The sequence below is a fragment of the Triticum aestivum genome, chromosome 5B (assembly GCF_018294505.1).
Source record: "Triticum aestivum cultivar Chinese Spring chromosome 5B, IWGSC CS RefSeq v2.1, whole genome shotgun sequence".
NCBI classification, from domain to species: domain Eukaryota; kingdom Viridiplantae; phylum Streptophyta; class Magnoliopsida; order Poales; family Poaceae; genus Triticum; species Triticum aestivum.
The window spans coordinates 695,419,776-695,441,092 of NC_057807.1; positions in this window are offsets into that span (position 1 = coordinate 695,419,776).

Sequence of the window (21,317 nt, forward strand, 5' to 3'; positions counted from 1 at the left end):
TAAGATGATCTCTCACTAATTATCAAGAAGTGTTCTCCCTGAGTATGCACCGTTGCGAAAGTTCTTCGTGCTGAGACACCACGTGATGATCGGGTGTGATAGGCTCTACGTTCAAATACAACGGGTGCAAAACAGTTGCACACGTGGAATACTCAGGTTAAACTTGACGAGCCTAGCATATACAGATATGGCCTCGGAACACGGAGACCGAAAGGTTGAGCATGAATCATATAGTAGATATGATCAACATAGTGATGTTCACCATTGAAAACTACTCCATCTCACGTGATGATCGGACATGGTTTAGTTGATTTGGATCACGTGATCACTTAGATGACTAGAGAGATGTCTGTCTAAGTGGGAGTTCTTAAGTAATATGATTAATTGAACTTAAATTTATCATGAACTTAGTCCTGGTAGTATTTTGCAAATTATGTTGTAGATTAACAGCTCGCATTGTTGCTTTCATATGTTTATTTTGATATATTCCTAGAGAAAATTGTGTTGAAAGATGTTAGTAGCAATGATGCGGATTGGATCCGTGATCTGAGGTTTATCCTCATTGCTGCACAGAAGAATTATGTCCTTAATGCACTGCTAGGTGACAGACCTATTGCAGGAGCAGATGCAGACGTTATGAACTTTTGCCTAGCTCAATATGATGACTACTTGATAGTTTAGTGCACCATGCTTAACGGCTTAGAATCGGGACTTCAAACACGTTTTGATTGTCATGGACCATATGAGATGTTCCAGGAATTGAAGTTAATATTTCAAGCAAATACCCGAGTTGAGAGATATGAAGTCTCCAACAAGTTCTATAGCTAAAAGATGGAGGAGAATCGCTCAACTAGTGAGCATGTGCTCAGATTGTCTAGGTACTTCAATCGCTTGAATCAAGTGGGAGTTAATCTTCCAGATAAGATAGTGATTGACGGAATTCTCTAGTCACCATCACTAAGTTACTAGAACTTTGTGATGAACTATAGTATGCAAGGGATGACGAAAACGATTCCCGAGCTCTTCGTGATGTTGAAATCGACGAAGGTAGAAATCAAGAAAGAGCATCAAGTGTTGATGATTGACAAGACCACTAGTTTCAAGAAAAGGGCAGAGGGAAAGAAAGGGAAACTTCAAGTAGAATGGCAAACAAGTTGTCACTCCCGTGAAGAAGACCAAAGCCTGAAACTGAGTGCTTGCACTGCAAAGGAAATGGTCACTGGAAGCGGAAATGCCCTGGATATTTGGTGGATAAGAAGGATGGCAAAGTGAACAAGGGTATATTTTATATACAGGCTATTGATGTGTGCCTTACTAGTGTTTATAGTAGCCCCTGAGTATTTGATACTTGTTCGGTTGCTAAGATTACTAACTGGAAATAGGAGTTACAGAATAAACAGAGACTAGTTGAAGGGGAAGTGATGATGAGTGTTGGAAGTAGTTCCAATATTGATATGATCATCATCGCACACTCCCTATACTTTCGGGATTAGTGTTAAACCTAAATAAATGTTATTTGGTGTTTGCGTTGAGCATGAATATGATTTGATCATGTTTATTGCAATACGGTTATTCATTTAAAATCAGAGAATAATTTTTGTTCTATTTAAATGAATAAAACGTTCAAATGGTCATACACCCAATGAAAATAGTTTGTTGGATCTCGATCGTAGTAATACACATATTCATAATATTGATGCCAAAAGATGCAAAGTTAATAATAATAGTGCAACTTATTTGTGGCACTGCCGTTTGGGTCATATCGGTGTAAAGCGCATGAAGAAACTCCATAAAGATGGATCTTCGGAATCACTTGGTTATGAATCATTTGATGCTTGCGAACCGTGCCTTTTGGGCAAAATGACTAAAACTCCGTTCCCCGAAACAACGGAACGAGCTACTGAGTTATTGGAAATAATACATACTGATGTATGCGATCCGATGAGTGTTAAGGCTCACGGCGTGTATCGTTATTTTCTGACCTTCACAGATGCTTTGAGCAGATATGGGTATATCTACTTGATGAAACATAAGTATGAAACATTTGAAAAGTTCAAAGAATTTCAGAGTGAAGTGGAAAAATCATTGTAACAAGAAAATAAAGTTTCTGCGATCTGATCGCGGAGACGAATATTTGAGTTACGAGTTTGGTCTTCAATTAAAACAATGTGGAATAGTTTCACAGCTCATGCCACCTGGAATACCACAATGTTATGGTGTGTCCGAACGTCGTAACCGCACTTTATTGGATATGGTGCGATCTATGATGTCTCTTATTGATTTACCATTATCGTTTTGGGGTTATGCATTAGAGACAGCTGCATTCACGTTAAAAGGGCACCATCTAAATCCGTTGAGACGACACCATATGAACTGTGGTTTAGCAAGAAACCCAAGTTGTCGTTTCTTAAAGTTTGGGGCTATGATGCTTATGTGAAAAAGATTCATCCTGATAAGCTCAAACCCAAATCGGAGAAGTGCGTCTTCATAGAATACCCAAAGGAAACTGTTGGGTACACCTTCTATCCCCTGTTCAAGAATTCATCCGATTAACCAGTTAACTTGCCGATTAATCCCTACTCGTAGGGTCACCGAGTAGCCTATAAACCGGTAAATCGTTCGATTAATTGATTAAATGGCCGATTAACTTGCCGATTAGCCGATTAATCCCCTACTCACGAGCCAACGGAGCAGCTACCAGTTAACGATTTCCTCAACAATGCTTCTATCACATATCCAAAGGCAAGATATTCGTTGCTAAAAATGGATCCTTTCTAGAGAAGGAGTTTCTCTTGAAAGAAGTGAGTGGGAGGAAAGTAGAACTTGATGAGGTAACTATACCTTCTCCCGAATTGGAAAATAGTTCATCACTGAAATCAGTTCCAGTAATTCCTACACCAATTAGTGAGGAAGCTAATGATGATGATCATGAAACTTCATATCAAGTTACTACAGAACCTCGTAGGTCTTCCAGAGTACGGTCCGCAGCAGAGTGGTACGACAATACTGTTCTGAAAGTCATGTTACTAGACCATGATAAACCTATGAACTATGAGGAAGCGATGATGAGCCCAGATTCTGCGAAATGGCCGGAGGCCATGAAATCTGAGATAGGATCCATGTATGAGAACAAAGTGTGGACTTTGGTGGACTTGCCCGATGATCGGCAAGCCATAGAAAATAAATGGATCTTCAAGAGGAAGACGGACGTTGATAGTAGTGTTACTATCTATAAAGCTCGACTTGTCACAAAAAGATTTTTCGACAAGTTCAAGGTGTTGAATACAATGAGATTTTTTCACTCGTATTGATGCTTAAGTCTGTCCGAATCATGTTAGCAATTGGCACATTTTATGAAATCGGCAAATGGATGTCAAAACTGCATTCCTTAATGGTTTTCTTAAAGAAGAATTGTATATGATGCAACCAGAAGGTTTTGTCAATCCTAAAGGTGCTAACAAAATGTGCAAGCTCCAGCGATCCATCTATGGACTGGTGCAAGCATCTCAGAGTTGGAATATACGCTTTGATAAGTTGATCAAAGCATATAGTTTTATACAGACTTGCGGTGAAGCCTGTATTTACAATAAAGTGAGTTGGAGCACTACCGCCTTTCTGATAAATATATGTGAGTAACATATTGTTGATCAGAAATGATGTAGAATTTTCCTAGAAAGCATAAAGGAGTATTTGAAAGGAGTTCTTTAAAAGAAAGACCTCAGTAAAGCTACTTACATATTGAGCATCAAAATCTATTGAGATAGATCAAGACGCTTGATAAGTTTTTCAATAAGTACATACCTTTTCAAGATTTTGAAATAGTTCAAAATCGAACAGTCAAAGAAAGAGTTCTTGCCTGTGTTGCAAAGGTGTGAAATTGAGTAAGACTCAAATCCCAACCACGGCAGAAAATAAAAAGAGAATGAAAGTCATTCCCTATGCCTCAGTCATAGGTTCTATAAAGTATGCTATGCTATGTAACAGACCTATTGTATACCTTGCTCTGAATTTGGCAAGGGAGTACAATAGTGATCTAGGAGTAGATCACTGGACATTGGTCAAAATTATCCTTAGTGGAATAAGGATATGTTTCTCGATTATGGAGGTGAAAAAAGGTTCGTCGTAAAAGGTTACGTCAATACAAGTTTTGGCACTGATCCAGATGACTCTAAGTCTTAATCTGGATACATATTGAAAGTGGGAGCAATTAGCTAGAGTAGCTCCGTTCAGAGCATTGTAAACATAGAATATTTGCAAAATACATACGGCTCTGAATGTGATAGACCCGTTGATTAAACTTCTCTCATGAGCAAAACATGATCATACATTAGTACTCTTTGGGTGTTAATCACATAGCGATGTGAACTAGACTATTGACTCTAGTAAACCCTTTGGGTGTTGATCACATGACGATGTGAACTATGGGTATTAATCACATACAGATTTGAATATTGGTGTTAAATCACATGGCGATGTAAACTAGATTATTGACTCTAGTGCAAGTGGGAGACTGAAGGAAATATGCCCTACAGGCAATAATAAAGTTATTATTTATTTCCTTATATCATGATAAATGTTTGTTATTCATGCTAGAATTGTATTAACCGGAAACATAATACATGTGTGAATACATAGACAAACATAGTGTCACAAGTATGCCTCTACTTGACTAGCTCGTTAATCAAAGATGGTTAAGTTTCCTAACCATAGACATGAGTTGTCATTTGATTAACGGGATCACATCATTAGGAGAATGATGTGATTGACTTGACCCATTCCGTTAACTTAGCACTCGATCGTTTAGTATGTTGCTATTGCTTTCTTCATGACTTATACATGTTCCTATGACTATGAGATTATGCAACTCCCGTTTACCGGAGGAACACTTTGTGTGCTACCAAACGTCACAACGTAACTGGGTGATTATAAAGGAGCTCTACAGGTGTCTCCGAAGGTACATGTTGAGTTGGCGTATTTCGAGATTAGGATTTGTCACTCCGATTGTCGGAGAGGTATCTCTGGGCCCACTCGGTAATGCACATCACTATAAGCCTTGCAAGCAATGTGACTAATGAGTTATTTGCGGGATGATGCATTACGGAACGAGTAAAGAGACTTGCCGGTAACGAGATTGAACTAGGTATTGAGATACCGACGATCGAATTTCGGGCAAGTAACATGCCGATGACAAAGGGAACAACATATGTTGTTATGCGATTTGACCGATAAAGATCTTAGTAGAATATGTGGGAGCCAATATGAGCATCCAGGTTCCGCTATTGGTTATTGACTGGAGATGTGTCTCGGTCATGTCTACATAGTTCTCGAACTCGTAGGGTCTGCACGCTTAAGGTTTCGATGACAGTTTTATTATGAGGTTATGAGTTTTGATGTACCGAAGGAGTTCGGAGTCCCGGATGAGATCGGGGACATGACGAGGAGTCTCGAAATGGTCGAGACTTAAAGATCGATATATTGGACGACTATATTCGGACTTTGGAAAGGTTCCGAGTGATTCGGGTATTTTTCGGAGTACCGAAGAGTTACGGGAATTCGCTGGGAGAAGTATTGGGCCTTATTGGGCCATACGGGAAAGAGAGAGGGGCTGCCTAGGGCAGGCCGCGTGCCCCCCCCAAAGGCTAGTCCGAATTGGACTAGGGGGAGGGGCTGCGCCCCCTCCTTCCTTCCCTTCTCTCTTCCCTTTCCTTCTCTCCTACTCCTACTACATGGAAGGGCTCCTAGTTCTATTAGGAAATGGGGAATCCTACTCCCGGTGGGAGTAGGACTCCCCTAGGGCGCGCCATAGAGAGGGTCGGCCCTCCCCCTCCTCCACTCCTTTATATACGGGGGCAGGGGCACCCCATAGACACACAAGTTGATCTTCATCATCGTTTCTTAGCCATGTGCGGTGCCCCCCTCCACCATATTCCACCTCGGTCATATCGTTGCGGTGCTTAGGCGAAGCCCTGCATTGGTAGAACATCATCATCATCACCACGCCGTCGTGCTGATGGAACTCATCCCCGACACCCTGCTGGATCGGAGTCCGGGGATCGTCATCGAGCTGAACGTGTGCTGAACTCGGAGGTGCCGTACATTCGATACTTGGATCGGTCGGATCGTGAAGACGTACGACTACATCAACCGCGTTGTTCTAACGCTTCCGCTTTCGGTCTACGAGGGTACGTGGACAACACTCTCCCCTCTTGTTGCTATGCATCACCATGATCTTTGCGTGTGCGTAGGAAATTTTTGAAATTACTACGTTCCCCAACAGTGGCATCCGAGCCAGGTTTTATGCGTAGATGTTATATGCACGAGTAGAACACAAGTGAGTTGTGGGCGACACAAGTCATACTGCTCACCAGCATGTCATACTTTGGTTCGGCGGTATTGTTGGATGAAGCGGCTCGGACCGACATTACACGTACGCTTACGCGAGACTGGTTTTACCGCTGTGCTTTGCACACAGGTGACTAGCGGGTGTCAGTTTCTCCAACTTTAGTTGAACCGAGTGTGGCTACGCCCGGTCCTTGCGAAGGTTAAAACAGCACTAACTTGACGAACTATCGTTGTGGTTTTGATGCGTAGGTTAGAACGGTTCTTGCTCAGCCCATAGCAGCCACGTAAAACATGCAACAACAAAGTAGAGGACGTCTAAGTTGTTTTTGCAGGGCTTGTTGTGATATGATATGGTCAAGATGTGATGAGATATAAATTGTTGTGTGAGATGATCATGTTTTTGTTGAAGTTATCGGCAACTGGCAGAAGCCTTGTGGTTGTCTTTTTATTGCATAAGATGCAAGCGCCAAATAATTGCTTTACTTTATCGCTATGCGATAGTAATAGTTGCAAGAGCAATAGTTGGCGAGACGACCATGTGACGACACATTGATATAGATCAAGATGATGGAGATGATGGTGTCGTGCCGGTGACGATAGAGATCATGACAGTACTTTGGAGATGGAGATCAAAGGCGCAAGATGATCATGGCCATATCATGTCACATATTTTGATTGCATGTGATGTTTATCCTTTATGCATCTTATTTTGCTTTGATTGACGGTAGCATTTTAAGATGATCTCTCACTAATTATCAAGAAGTGTTCTCCCTGAGTATGCACCGTTGCGAAAGTTCTTCGTGCTGAGACACCACGTGATGATCGGGTGTGATAGGCTCTACGTTCAAATTCAACGGGTGCAGAACAGTTGCACACGTGGAATACTCAGGTTAAACTTGATGAGCCTAGCATATACAGATATGGCCTCGGAACACGGAGACCGAAAGGTCGAGCATGAATCATATAGTAGATATGATCAACATAGTGATGTTCACCATTGAAAACTACTCCATCTCACGTGATGATCGGACATGGTTTAGTTGATTTGGATCACGTGATCACTTAGATGACTAGAGAGATGTCTGTCTAAGTGGGAGTTCTTAAGTAATATGATTAATTGAACTTAAACTTATCATGAACTTAGTCCTGGTAGTATTTTGCAAATTATGTTGTAGATTAACAGCTCGCATTGTTGCTTTCATATGTTTATTTTGATATATTCCTAGAGAAAATTGTGTTGAAAGATGTTAGTAGCAATGATGCGGATTGGATCCATGATCTGAGGTTTATCCACATTGCTGCACAGAAGAATTATGTCCTTAATGCACCGCTAGGTGACAGACCTATTGCAGGAGCAGATGAAGACGTTATGTACGTTTGCCTAGCTCAATATGATGACTACTTGATAGTTTAGTGCACCATGCTTAACGGCTTAGAATCGGGACTTCAAAGATGTTTTGAACGTCATGGACCATATGAGATGTTCCAGGAATTGAAGTTAATATTTCAAGCAAATACCCGAGTTGAGAGATATGAAGTCTCCAACAAGTTCTATAGCTAAAAGATGGAGGAGAATCACTCAACTAGTGAGCATGTGCTCAGAATGTCTGGGTACTTCAATCGCTTGAATCAAGTGGGAGTTAATCTTCCAGATAAGATAGTGATTGACGGAATTCTCTAGTCACCATCACTAAGTTACTAGAACTTCGTGATGAACTATAGTATGCAAGGGATGACGAAAACGATTCCCGAGCTCTTCGTGATGTTGAAATCGACGAAGGTAGAAATCAAGAAAGAGCATCAAGTGTTGATGATTGACAAGACCACTAGTTTCAAGAAAAGAGCAAAGGGAAAGAAAGGGAAACTTCAAGTAGAATGGCAAACAAGTTGTCACTCCCGTGAAGTAGACCAAAGCTGGACCAAAGCCTGAAACTGAGTGCTTACACTGCAAAGGAAATGGTCACTGGAAGCGGAAATGCCCTGGATATTTGGTGGATAAGAAGGATGACAAAGTGAACAAGGGTATATTTGATATACAGGTTATTGATGTGTGCCTTACTAGTATTTATAGTAGCCCCTTAGTATTTGATACTTGTTCGGTTGCTAAGATTAGTAACTCGAAATAGGAGTTACAGAATAAACAGAGACTAGTTGAAGGGGAAGTGACGATGAGTGTTGGAAGTAGTTCCAAGATTGATATGATCATCATCGCACACTCCCTATACTTTCGGGATTAGTGTTAAACCTAAATAAATGTTATGTGGCGTTTGCGTTGAGCATGAATATGATTTGATCATGTTTATTGCAATACGGTTATTCATATAAAATCAGAGAATAATTTTTGTTCTATTTAAATGAATAAAACCTTCAAATGGTCATACACCCAATGAAAATAGTTTGTTGGATCTCGATCGTAGTAATACACATATTCATAATATTGATGCCAAAAGATGCAAAGTTAATAATAATAGTGCAACTTATTTGTGGCACTGCCGTTTGGGTCATATCGGTGTAAAGCGCATGAAGAAACTCCATAAAGATGGATCTTCGGAATCACTTGGTTATGAATCATTTGATGCTTGCGAACCGTGCCTTTTGGGCAAGATGACTAAAACCCCGTTCCCCGGAACAACAGAATGAGCTACTGACTTATTGGAAATAATACATACTGATGTATGTGATCCGATGAGTGTTAAGGCTCGCGGCGTGTATCGTTATTTTCTGACCTTCACAGATGCTTTGAGCAGATATGGGTCTATCTGCTTGATGAAACATAAGTCTGAAACATTTGAAAAGTTCAAAGAATTTCAGAGTGAAGTGGAAAAATCATTGTAACAAGAAAATAAAGTTTCTGCGATCTGATCGCGGAGACGAATATTTGAGTTACGAGTTTGGTCTTCAATTAAAACAATGTGGAATAGTTTCACAGCTCACGCCACCTGGAACACCACAACGTTATGGTGTGTCCGAACGTTGTAACCGCACTTTATTGGATATGGTGCGATCTATGATGTCTCTTATTGATTTACCATTATCGTTTTGGGGTTATGCATTAGAAACAGCTGCATTCACGTTAAAAGGGCATCATCTAAATCCGTTGAGACAACACCATATGAACTGTGGTTTAGCAAGAAACCCAAGTTGTCGTTTCTTAAAGTTTGGGGCTATGATGCTTATGTGAAAAAGTTTCATCCTGATAAGCTCAAACCCAAATTGGAGAAGTGCGTCTTCATAGAATACCCAAAGGAAACTGTTGGGTACACCTTCTATCACAGATCCGAAGGCAAGATATTCGTTGCTAAAAATGGATCCTTTCTAGAGAAGGAGTTTCTCTCGAAAGAAGTGAGTGGGAGGAAAGTAGAACTTGATGAGGTAACTGTACCTTCTCCCGAATTGGAAAATAGTTCATCACTGAAATCAGTTCGAGTGATTCCTACACCAATTAGTGAGGAAGCTAATGATGATGATCATGAAACTTCATATCAAGTTACTACAGAACCTCATAGGTCTTCTAGAGTACGGTCCGCACCAGAGTTCTACGGTAATCCTGTTTCTGAAAGTCATGTTACTAGACCATGATAAACCTACGAACTATGAGGAAGCGATGATGAGCCCAGATTCCGCGAAATGGCTGGAGGCCATGAAATCTGAGATAGGATCCATGTATGAGAACAAAGTGTGGACTTTGGTGGACTTGCCCGATCATCGGCAAGCCATAGAAAATAAATGGATCTTCAAGAGGAAGACGAACGTTGATAGTAGTGTTACTATCTACAAAGCTCGACTTGTCGCAAAAAGGTTTTTCAACAAGTTCAAGGTGTTGAATACAATGAGATTTTTTCACTCGTATCGATGCTTAAGTCTGTCTGAATCATGTTAGCAATTGCCACATTTTATGAAATCTGGCAAATGGATGTCAAAACTGCATTCCTTAATGGTTTTCTTAAAGAAGAATTGTATATGATGCAACCAGAAGGTTTTGTCAATCCTAAAGGTGCTAACAAAATGTGCAAGCTCCAGCGATCCATCTATGGACTGGTGCAAGCATCTCAGAGTTGGAATATATGCTTTGATAAGTTGATCAAAGCATATAGTTTTATACAGACTTGCGGTGAAGCCTGTATTTAAAATAAAGTGAGTGGGAGCACTACCGCCTTTCTGATAAATATATGTGAGTAACATATTGTTGATCAGAAATGATGTAGAATTTTCCTGGAAAGCATAAAGGAGTATTTGAAAGGAGTTCTTTAAAAGAAAGACCTCAGTAAAGCTACTTACATATTGAGCATCAAAATCTATTGAGATAGATCAAGACGCTTGATAAGTTTTTCAATAAGTACATACCTTGTCAAGATTTTGAAATAGTTCAAAATGGAACAGTCAAAGAAAGAGTTCTTGCCTGTGTTGCAAAGGTGTGAAATTGAGTAAGACTCAAATCCCAACCACGGCAGAAAATAAAAAGAGAATGAAAGTCATTCCCTATGCCTCAGTCATAGGTTCTATAAAGTATGCTATGCTATGTAACAGACCTATTGTATACCTTGCTCTGAATTTGGCAAGGGAGTACAATAGTGATCTAGGAGTAGATCACTGGACATTGGTCAAAATTATCCTTAGTGGAATAAGGATATGTTTCTCGATTATGGAGGTGAAAAAAGGTTCGTCGTAAAAGGTTACGTCGATACAAGTTTTGGCACTGATCCAGATGACTCTAAGTCTTAATCTGGATACATATTAAAAGTGGGAGCAATTAGCTAGAGTAGCTCCATGCAGAGCATTGTAAACATAGAATATTTGCAAAATACATACGGCTCTGAATGTGACAGACCCGTTGATTAAACTTCTCTCACGAGCAAAACATAGTCATACCTTAGTACTCTTTGGGTGTTAATCACATAGCGATGTGAACTAGATTATTGACTCTAGTAAACCCTTTGGGTGTTGATCACATGACGATGTGAACTATGGGTATTAATCACATACGGATGTGAATATTGGTGTTAAATCTAATGGCCATGTGAACTAGATTATTGACTCTAGTGCAACTGGGAGACTGAAGGAAATATGCCCTAGAGGCAATAATAAAGTTATTATTTATTTCATTATATCATGATAAATGTTTATTATTCATGCTAGAATTGTATTAACCAGAAACATAATACATGTGTGAATACATAGACAAACATAGTGTCACTAGCAAGCCTCTACTTGACTAGCTCGTTAATCAAAGATGGTTAAATTTCCTAACCATAGACATGAGTTGTCATTTGATTAACGGGATCACATCATTAGGAGAATGATGTGATTGACTTGACCCATTCCGCTAGCTTAGCACTTAATCGTTTAGTATGTTGCTATTGCTTTCTTCATGACTTATACATGTTCCTATGACTATGAGATTATGCAACTCCCGTTTACCAGAGGAACACTTTGTGTGCTACCAAACGTCACAACGTAACTGGGTGATTATAAAGTAGCTCTACAGGTGTCTCCGAAGGTACATGTTGAGTTAGCGTATTTCGAGATTAGGATTTGTCACTCCGATTGTCGGAGAGGTATCTCTGGGCCCACTCGGTAATGCACATCACTATAAGCCTTGCAAGCAATGTGACTAATGAGTTAGTTGCGAGATGATGCATTACGGAACGAGTAAAGAGACTTGCCGGTAACAAGATTGAACTAGGTATTGAGATACCGACGATCGAATCTCGGGCAAGTAACATGCCGATGACAAAGGGAACAACATATGTTGTTATGCGGTTTGACCGATAAAGATCTTCATAGAATATGTGGGAGCCAATATGAGCATCCAGGTTCCGCTATTGGTTATTGACTGGAGACGTGTCTCGATCATGTCTACATAGTTCTCGAACCCGTAGAGTCCGCACGCTTAATGTTTCGATGACAGTTTTATTATGAGTTTATGAGTTTTGATGTACCGAAGGAGTTCGGAGTCCCGGATGAGATCGAGGACATGACGAGGAGTCTCGAAATGGTCGAGACGTAAAGATCGATATATTGGACGACTATATTCGGACTTCGGAAAGGTTCCGAGTGATTCGGGTATTTTCGGAGTACCGGAGTTACGGAGAGTTACGGGAATTCGCCGGGAGAAGTATTGGGCCTTATTGGGCCATACGGAAAAGAGAGAGGGGCTGCCTAGGGCAGGCCGCCCCCCCCCCCAAGGCCTAGTCCGAATTGGACTAGGGGGAGGGGCTGCGCCCCCTCCTTCCTTCCCTTCGGTCTTCCCTTTCCTTCTCTCCTACTCCTACTACATGGAAGGGCTCCTAGTTCTACTAGGAAATGGGGAATCCTACTCCCGGTGGGAGTAGGACTCCCCTAGGGCGCGCCATAGAGAGGGCCGGCCCTCCCCCTCCTCCACTCCTTTATATACGGGGGCAGGGGCACCCCATAGACACACAAGTTGATCTTCGTGATCGTTCGTTAGCCGTGTGCGGTGCCCCCCTCCACCATATTCCACCTCGGTCATATCGTTGCGGTGCTTAGGCGAAGCCCTGCGTCGGTAGAACATCATCATCATCACCATGCCGTCGTGCTGACGGAACTCATCCCCGACACCCTGCTGGATCGGAGTCCGGGGATCGTCATCGAGCTGAACGTGTGCTGAACTCGGAGGTGCCGTACGTTCGGTACTTGGATCGGTCGGATCGTGAAGACGTACGACTACATCAACCGCATTGTTCTAACGCCTCCGCTTTCGGTCTACGAGGGTACGTGGACAACACTCTCCCCTCTCGTTTCTATGCATCACCATGATCTTTGCGTGTGCGTTGGAAATTTTTGAAATTACTACGTTCCCCAACACTAACCTCCCCGGCAACGGCGCCAGAAAAGAGCTTGATGTCTACTACACAACCTTCTTCTTGTAGACGTTGTTGGGCCTGCAAGTGCACAGGTTTGTAGGACGGTAACAAATTTCCCTCAAGTGGATGACCTAAGGTTTATCAATCCGTAGGAGGCGTAGGATGAAGATGGTCTCTCTCAAACAACCCTGCAACCAAATAACAAAGAGTCTCTTGTGTCCCCAACACACCCAATACAATGGTAAATTGTATAGGTGCACTAGTTCGGCGAAGAGATGGTGATACAAGTGCAAAATAGATAGTAGACAAAGGTTTTTGTAATCTGAAATAATAAAAACAGCAAGGTAACCAAAGATAAAAGGGAGCGTAAACGGTATTGCAATGATAGGAAACAAGGCCTAGGGTTCATACGTTCACTAGTGCAAGTTCTCTCAACAATAATAACATAGATATATCATATAACAAACCCTCAACATGCAACAAAGAGTCACTCCGAAGCCACTAATAGCGGAGAACAGACGTAGAGATTATGGTAGGGTACGAAACCACCTCAAAGTTATTCTTTCGAATCAATCTATAAAAGAGTTCGTACTAGAATAACACCTTAAGACACAAATCAACCAAAACCCTAATGTCACCTAGATACTCCATTGTCACCTCAAGTATCCGTGGGCATGATTATACGATATGCATCACACAATCTCAGATTCATCCAACCAACATAAAAGTACTTCAAAGAGTGCCCCAAAAGTTCTACCGGAGAGTCAAGAACGTGGGCCAACCCCTATGCATAGGTTCCCAATGTCACGAAACCCGCAAGTTGATCACCAAAACATACATCAAGTGGCACATGATATCCCATTGTCACCACAGATAATCACGGCAAGACATACATCAAGTGTTCTCATAATAACTCAATCTGATAAGAAAACTTCAAAGGGGAAACTCAATTCATCACAAGAGAGTAGAGGGGGAGAAACATCATAAGATACAACTACAATAGCAAAGCTTGGGATACATCAAGATCGTGCCATAGAGGGAACACGAGAGAGAACACGAGAGAGAGAGAGATCAAACACATAGCTACTGGTACATACCCTCAGCCCCGAGGGTGAACTACTCCCTCCTCGTCATGGATAGCGCCAGGATGATGAAGATGGCCACCGGTGATGGGATCCCCCTCCGGCAGGGTGCCGGAACAGGGCCTCGATTGATTTTTGGTGGCTACAGAGGCTTGCGGCGGCGGAACTCCCGATCTATCTTCTGTTCTAGAAGTTTTAGGGTACGTAGGTATATATGGGTGCAGGGGGTACGTCGGTGGACCTCCGGATTGCTCACGAGGTAGGGGGGCGCGCCCAAGGGGGAGGGGTGCGCCCCCCACCCTCATGGGCAGCCCGGGACTCCCCTGACGAGCACTCCAAGCCCATCTGGTTGGTTTCCTTCCAAAATTAACTTCTCCAGTTGATTTCGTTCCGTTTTGACTCCGTCTGATATTCCTTTTCCTCGAAACACTGAAATAGGCATAAAACAGCAAATCTGGGCTGGGCCTCCGGTTAATAGGTTAGTCCCAAAATAATATAAAAGTGGATAATAAAGCCCAATATTGCCTAAAACAGTAGATAAAGTAGCATGGAGCAATCAAAAATTATAGATACGTTGGAGACGTATCAAGCATCCCTAAGCTTAATTCCTGCTCGTCCTCGAGTAGGTAAATGATAAAAAAGAATTTTTGATGCAGAGTGATACTTTGGCATAATTTCAATGTAAATCTTCTTAATTGTGATATAAATATTCAGATCCGAAAGATTCAAGACAAAAGTTCATATTGACACAAAAATAATAATACTTCAAGCATACTAATAAAGCAATCATACAACAACAACAACAACAAAGCCTTTAGTCCCAAACAAGTTGGGGTAGGCTAGAGGTGAAACCCATAAGATCTCGCAACCAACTCATGGCTCTGGCACATAGATAGCAAGCTTCCACGCACCCCTGTCCATAGCTAGCTCTTTTTCGATACTCCAATCCTTCAGGTCTCTCTTAACGGACTCCTCCCATGTCAAAATCGGTCGACCCCGCCCTCTCTTGACATTCTCCGCACGCTTTAGCCGTCCGCTATGCACTGGAGCTTCTAGAGGCCTGCGCTGAATATGCCCAAACCATCTCAAACGATGTTGGACAAGCTTCTCCTCAATTGGTGCTACCCCAACTCTATCTCGTATATCATCATTCCGGACTCGATCCTTCCTCGTGTGGCCACACATCCATCTCAACATACACATCTCCGCCACACCTAACTGTTGAACATGTCGCCTTTTAGTCGGCCAACACTCCGCGCCATACAACATTGCGGGTCGAACCGTCGTCCTGTAGAACTTGCCTTTTAGCTTTTGTGGCACTCTCTTGTCACAGAGAATGCCAGAAGCTTGGCGCCACTTCATCCATCCGGTTTTGATTCGATGGTTCACATCTTCATCAATACCCCCATCCTCCGAAAGGTGTCCTTCCGAGGTACCACCTGGCCATCAAGGCTAACCTCCTCCTCCTCACAGCTAGTAGTACTGAAACCGCACATCATGTACTCGGTTTTAGTTCTACTAAGCCTAAACCCTTTCGATTCCAAGGTTTGTCTCCATAACTCTAACTTCCTATTTACCCCTGTCTGACTATCGTCAACTAGCACCACATCATCCGCAAAGAGCATACACCATGGGATATCTCCTTGTATACCCCTTGTGACCTCATCCATCACCAATGCAAAAAGATAAGGGCTCAAAGCTGACCCCTGGTGCAGTCCTATCTTAATCGGGAAGTCATCGGTGTCGACATCACTTGTTCGAACACTTGTCACAACATTATTGTACATGTCCTTGATGAGGGTAATGTACTTTGCTGGGACTTTGTGTTTCTCCAAGGCCCACCACATGACATTCCGCGGTATCTTATCATAGGCCTTCTCCAAGTCAATGAACACCATATGCAAGTCCTTCTTATGCTCCCTATATCTCTCCATAAGTTGTCGTACCAACAAAATGGCTTCCATGGTCGACCTCCCAGGCATGAAACCAAACTGATTTTTGGTCACGCTTGTCATACTTCTTAAGCGGTGCTCAATGACTCTCTCCCATAGCTTCATTGTATGGCTCATCAGCTTAATTCCACGGTAATTAGTACAACTCTGAACATCCCCCTTGTTCTTGAAGATTGGTACTAATATACTCCGTCTCCATTCTTCTGGCATCTTGTTTGCCCGAAAAATGAGGTTGAAAAGCTTGGTTAGCCATACTATCGCTATGTCCCCGAGACCTTTCCACACCTCAATGGGGATACAATTAGGGCCCATCGCCTTGCCTCCTTTCATCCTTTTTAAAGCCTCCTTCACCTCAGACTCCTGGATGCGCCGCACAAAACGCATGCTGGTCTCATCAAAGGAGTCATTCAGTTCAAAGCAATCATGTCTTCTCAAAATAACATGGCAAAAGAAAGTTCATCCCTACAAAATCATATAGTTAGGCTATGCTTCATTTTCGTCACACAAAGATGTTCCCAACTTCTATACCCCCGATGACAAGCCAAGCAATTGTTTCATACTTAAATAATCTCAAACTTTTTCAACCTTCACGCAATATATGAGCGTGAGCCATGGATATAGCACTATGGGTGGAATAGAATATGATGATGGGGATTGTGTGGAGAAGACAAAAAAAGGAGAAAGTCTCACATTGATGAGGCTATATCAATGGGCTATGGAGATGCCCATCAATTGATGTCAACATGAGGAGTAGGGATTGCCATGCAACGGATGCACTAGAGCTATGAATGCTCAACAAAAGAAAACTAGTGGGTGTGCATCCAACTTGCTTGATCATGAAGACCTAGGGAATTTGAGGAAGCCCATCGTAGGAATATACAAGCCAAGTTCTATAATGAAAAATTCCCACTAGTATAAAAAGACAACTTATGAGATTCACTACATGAAGAATAAGGTGCTACTTTGAAGCACAATATATGAGACTCACTACATGAAGAACAAGGTGCTACTTTGAAGCACAAGTGTGGAAAAAGAGATAGTAGCATTGCCCTTTTTTTATTTTTATTTTTTATTTTTTTATATTTTTTTGGGCCTTTCTTTTGTTTTTGGCCTTTCTCTTTTTTTAGGCAATGCTCTAATAATGATGATCATCACACTTTGATTACAATATAAGTGGTATGCTTGTCCAAGTTAGGGCAGTACCCAAGTGCCGGTCTACCCACATATCATATTATCAAAGTACCGAACGCGAATCTTACGAACATGATGAAAACTAGCTTGACGATAATTCCCAATGTGTCCTCGGGAGCTCCTTCTTCATTATTAGAATTTGTCCAGGCTTATCCTTTGCTACATAAAGGATTGGGCCACCTTGCTGCACTTTACTTACTTTTTGCTCATTACTATTTATCTTATCACAAAACTATCTATCACCTACTATTTCAGTGCTTGCAGAGAAAACCTTACTGAAAACCGCTTATCATTTCCTTCTGCTCCTCGTTGGGTTCGACACTCTTACTTATCGAAAGGACTACGATATATCCCCTATACTTGTGGGTCATCAAGACTCTTTTCTGGCGCCGTTGCCGGGGAGTGTAGCGATTTTGGTGAGTGGAACTTGGTAAGGAAACATTTATATAGTGTGCTGAAATTTTCTGTTACTTGTCACTATGGAAACTAATCCCTTGAGGGGCTTGTTTGGGGTATCTTCACCCCAACCATAAGAGCAAAGAGATGCTCCTCAACCTACTAAACTTTATGAAAATATTCACTTTGAGATTCCTTCGGGTATGATAGAAAAACTGCTAGCTAATCCTTTTGCAGGAGACGGAACATTGCATCCCGATTTACACCTTATCTTTGTGGATGAAGTTTGTGGATTATTTAAGCTTGCAGGTATCCCCGATGATGTTGTCAAAAGGAAGGTCTTCCCTTTATCTTTGAAGGGAGATGCAATGATATGGTATAGGCTATGTGATGATACGAGATCTTGGAATTATAAGAGACTGAAGTTGGAATTTCACCAGAAGTTCTATCCTATGCATCTTGTTCATCATGATCGTAATTACATATATAATTTCTGGCCTCGCGAATGAGAAAGCATCACTCAAGCTTGGGGGAGGCTTAAGTCAATGTTGTATTCATGCCCCAAGCATGAGCTCTCTCGAGAAATGATTATTCAGAATTTTTATGCTCGACTTTCTCTTGATAATCGCAACTTGCTCGATACTTCCTGTGCTGATTCCTATATGCTGAAGACTATTGATTTCAAATGGGACTTATTGGAAAGATTAAACGCAACTTTGAAGATTGGGGTTCCGACGATGTTAAGGAGTCAGGTATGACACCTAAGTTCGATTGTGTTAAATCTTTTATGGATACCGATGCTTTCCGTGGATTTAGCTCTAAGTATGGACTTGACTCTGAGATAGTAGCTACTTTTTGTGAAACTTTTGCTACTCACGTTGATCTCCCTAAAGAGAAGTGGTTTAAATATAATCCTCTTGTTGAAGTGAAAGTAGTTGCACCTATTACAGTCGAAGATAAGACTATTACATATAGTGATCCTATTATTCCTACTACTTATGTCGAAAAACCTCCTTTTCCTGTTAGGATAAAATATCATGCTAAAGCTTCGATTGTTGTTCGTAAGAGTAATACTAGGACCTATACTCCTCCTGAGCAAATTAATGTTGAACCTGGTATTGCTATGATTAAAGATCTCTTGGATGAGGACTTAGATGGGCATGTTATCTCTTTCTTGGGTGAAACTGCTAATATTGCTAGACCCGATACTAAGACACGTAGACCTGTTGTAGGCACGCCTATTATTTCTGTTAAAATAGGAGATCATTGTTATCATGGCTTATGTGATATGGGTGCTAGTGCTAGTGCGATACCTTATGATCATTATAAAGAAATTATGCACGATATTGCACCTGTTGAATTAGAAGACATTGATGTTACTATGAAGCTTGCTAATAGGGACACCATTAAACCTATTGGGATTGTTAGAGATGTTGAAGTCTTGTGTGGGAAGATTAAATACCCTGCTGATTTTCTTGCTCTTGCTTCCCCACAAGATGATTTTTGTCCCATTATTTTTGGTAGACCCTTCTTGAATACTGCTAGTGCTAAGATTAATTGTAAAAGGAAGGTCGTCACTGTTGGCATAGATGGTATGTCTCATGAGTTCAATTTTGCTAAGTTTAGTAGACAACCTCGTGAAAGGGAACCACCTAGTAAGGATGAGATTATTGGTCTTGCTTCCATTGATGTTCCTCCAACTGATCCGTTAGAACATTATTTGTTAGACCATGAAAACGATATGTTTATGAAGGAAAGGGAAGAAATAGATGAAGTGTTCCTTAAACAAGAACCTATGCTGAAACATAACCTTCCCATTGAAATTCTTGGGGATCCCCCTCCACCCAAGGGTGATCCCGTGTTTGAACCCAAACCCTTACCTGATAATCTCAAGTATGCTTATCTTGATGAAAAATAAATATATCCTGTTATTATTAGTGCTAACCTTTCAGAGAAAGAAGAAGAAAGATTATTGAAAACTCTGAAGAAGCACCGAGCTGCTGTTGGATATACTTTGGATGATCTTAAGGGCATTAGTCCCACATTATGTCAACACAAAATTTCAGTGGAGAAAGATGCCAAACCAGTTAGAGATCCTCAAAGACAATTAAATCCCAAAATGAAGGAAGTGGTAAGAAAGGAGATTCTAAAGCTCCTTGAGGAAGGTATTATTTATCCCATTGCTGATAGTGAATGGGTAAGCCCTATCCATTGTGTCCCTAAAAAGGGAGGTATTACCGTTGTTCCTAATGATAAAGATGAATTGATCCCGCAAAGAATTATTACAGGCTATAGGATGGTAATTGATTTCCGTAAGTTAAATAAAGCTACTAAGAAAGATCATTACCCTTTACCTTTTATTGATCAAATGCTAGAAAGGCTATCCAAACACACACATTTTTGCTTTCTGGATGGTTATTCTGGTTTCTCTCAAATACCTGTGTCAGCGAAGGATCAAAAACTACTTTTACTTGCCCTTTTGGTACTTTTGCTTATAGACGTATGCCCTTTGGTCTATGTAATGCACCTGCTACCTTTCAAAGATGCATGATGACTATATTTTCTGATTTTTGTGAAAAGATTTGTGAGGTATTCATGGATGACTTCTCCATCTATGGATCCTCTTTTGATGATTGTTTGAGCAACCTTGATTGAGTTTTGCAGAGATGCGAAGACACTAGTCTCATCCTGAATTGGGAAAAGTGTCACTTTATGGTTAATGAAGGCATTGTCTCGGGGCACAAGATCTCCGAGAGAGGTATTGAAGTTGATAAAGCCAAAGTTGATGCTATTGAAAAGATGCCATGTCCCAAGGACATAAAAGGTATAAGAAGTTTCCTTGGTCATGCCGGCTTTTATAGGAGGTTCATTAAGGACTTTTCTAAAATCTCTAGGCCTCTGACTAATTTATTGCAAAAAGATATTCCTTTTGTCTTTGATGATGATTGTGTAGAAGCATTTGAAACACTCAAGAAAGCTTTGATCATTACACCTATTATTCAGCCACCTGATTGGAATTTACCTTTTGAAATTATGTGCGATGCTAGTGATTATGCTGTAGGTGCTGTTTTAGGGCAAAGAGTCGATAAGAAATTGAATGTTATCCAGTATGCTAGTAAGACTCTTGATACTGCCCAGAGAAACTATGCTACTACTGAAAAAGAGTTCTTAGCAGTTGTATTTGCATGTGATAAGTTTAGACCTTATATTGTTGATTCCAAAGTTACTATTCACACTGATCATGCTGCTATTAAATATCTTATGGAAAAGAAAGATGCTAAGCCTAGACTCATTAGATGGGTTCTCTTGCTCCAAGAATTTGACTTGCATATTATTGATAGAAAGGGAGCTGAGAACCCCGTTGCAGACAACTTGTCTAGGTTAGAGAATGTTCTTGATGACCCACTGCCTATTAATGATAGTTTTCCTGATGAACAATTAGCGGTTGTCAATGCTTCTCATACAGCTCCTTGGTATGTTGATTATGCTAATTACATTGTTGCTAAATATATACCGCCTAGTTTCACATA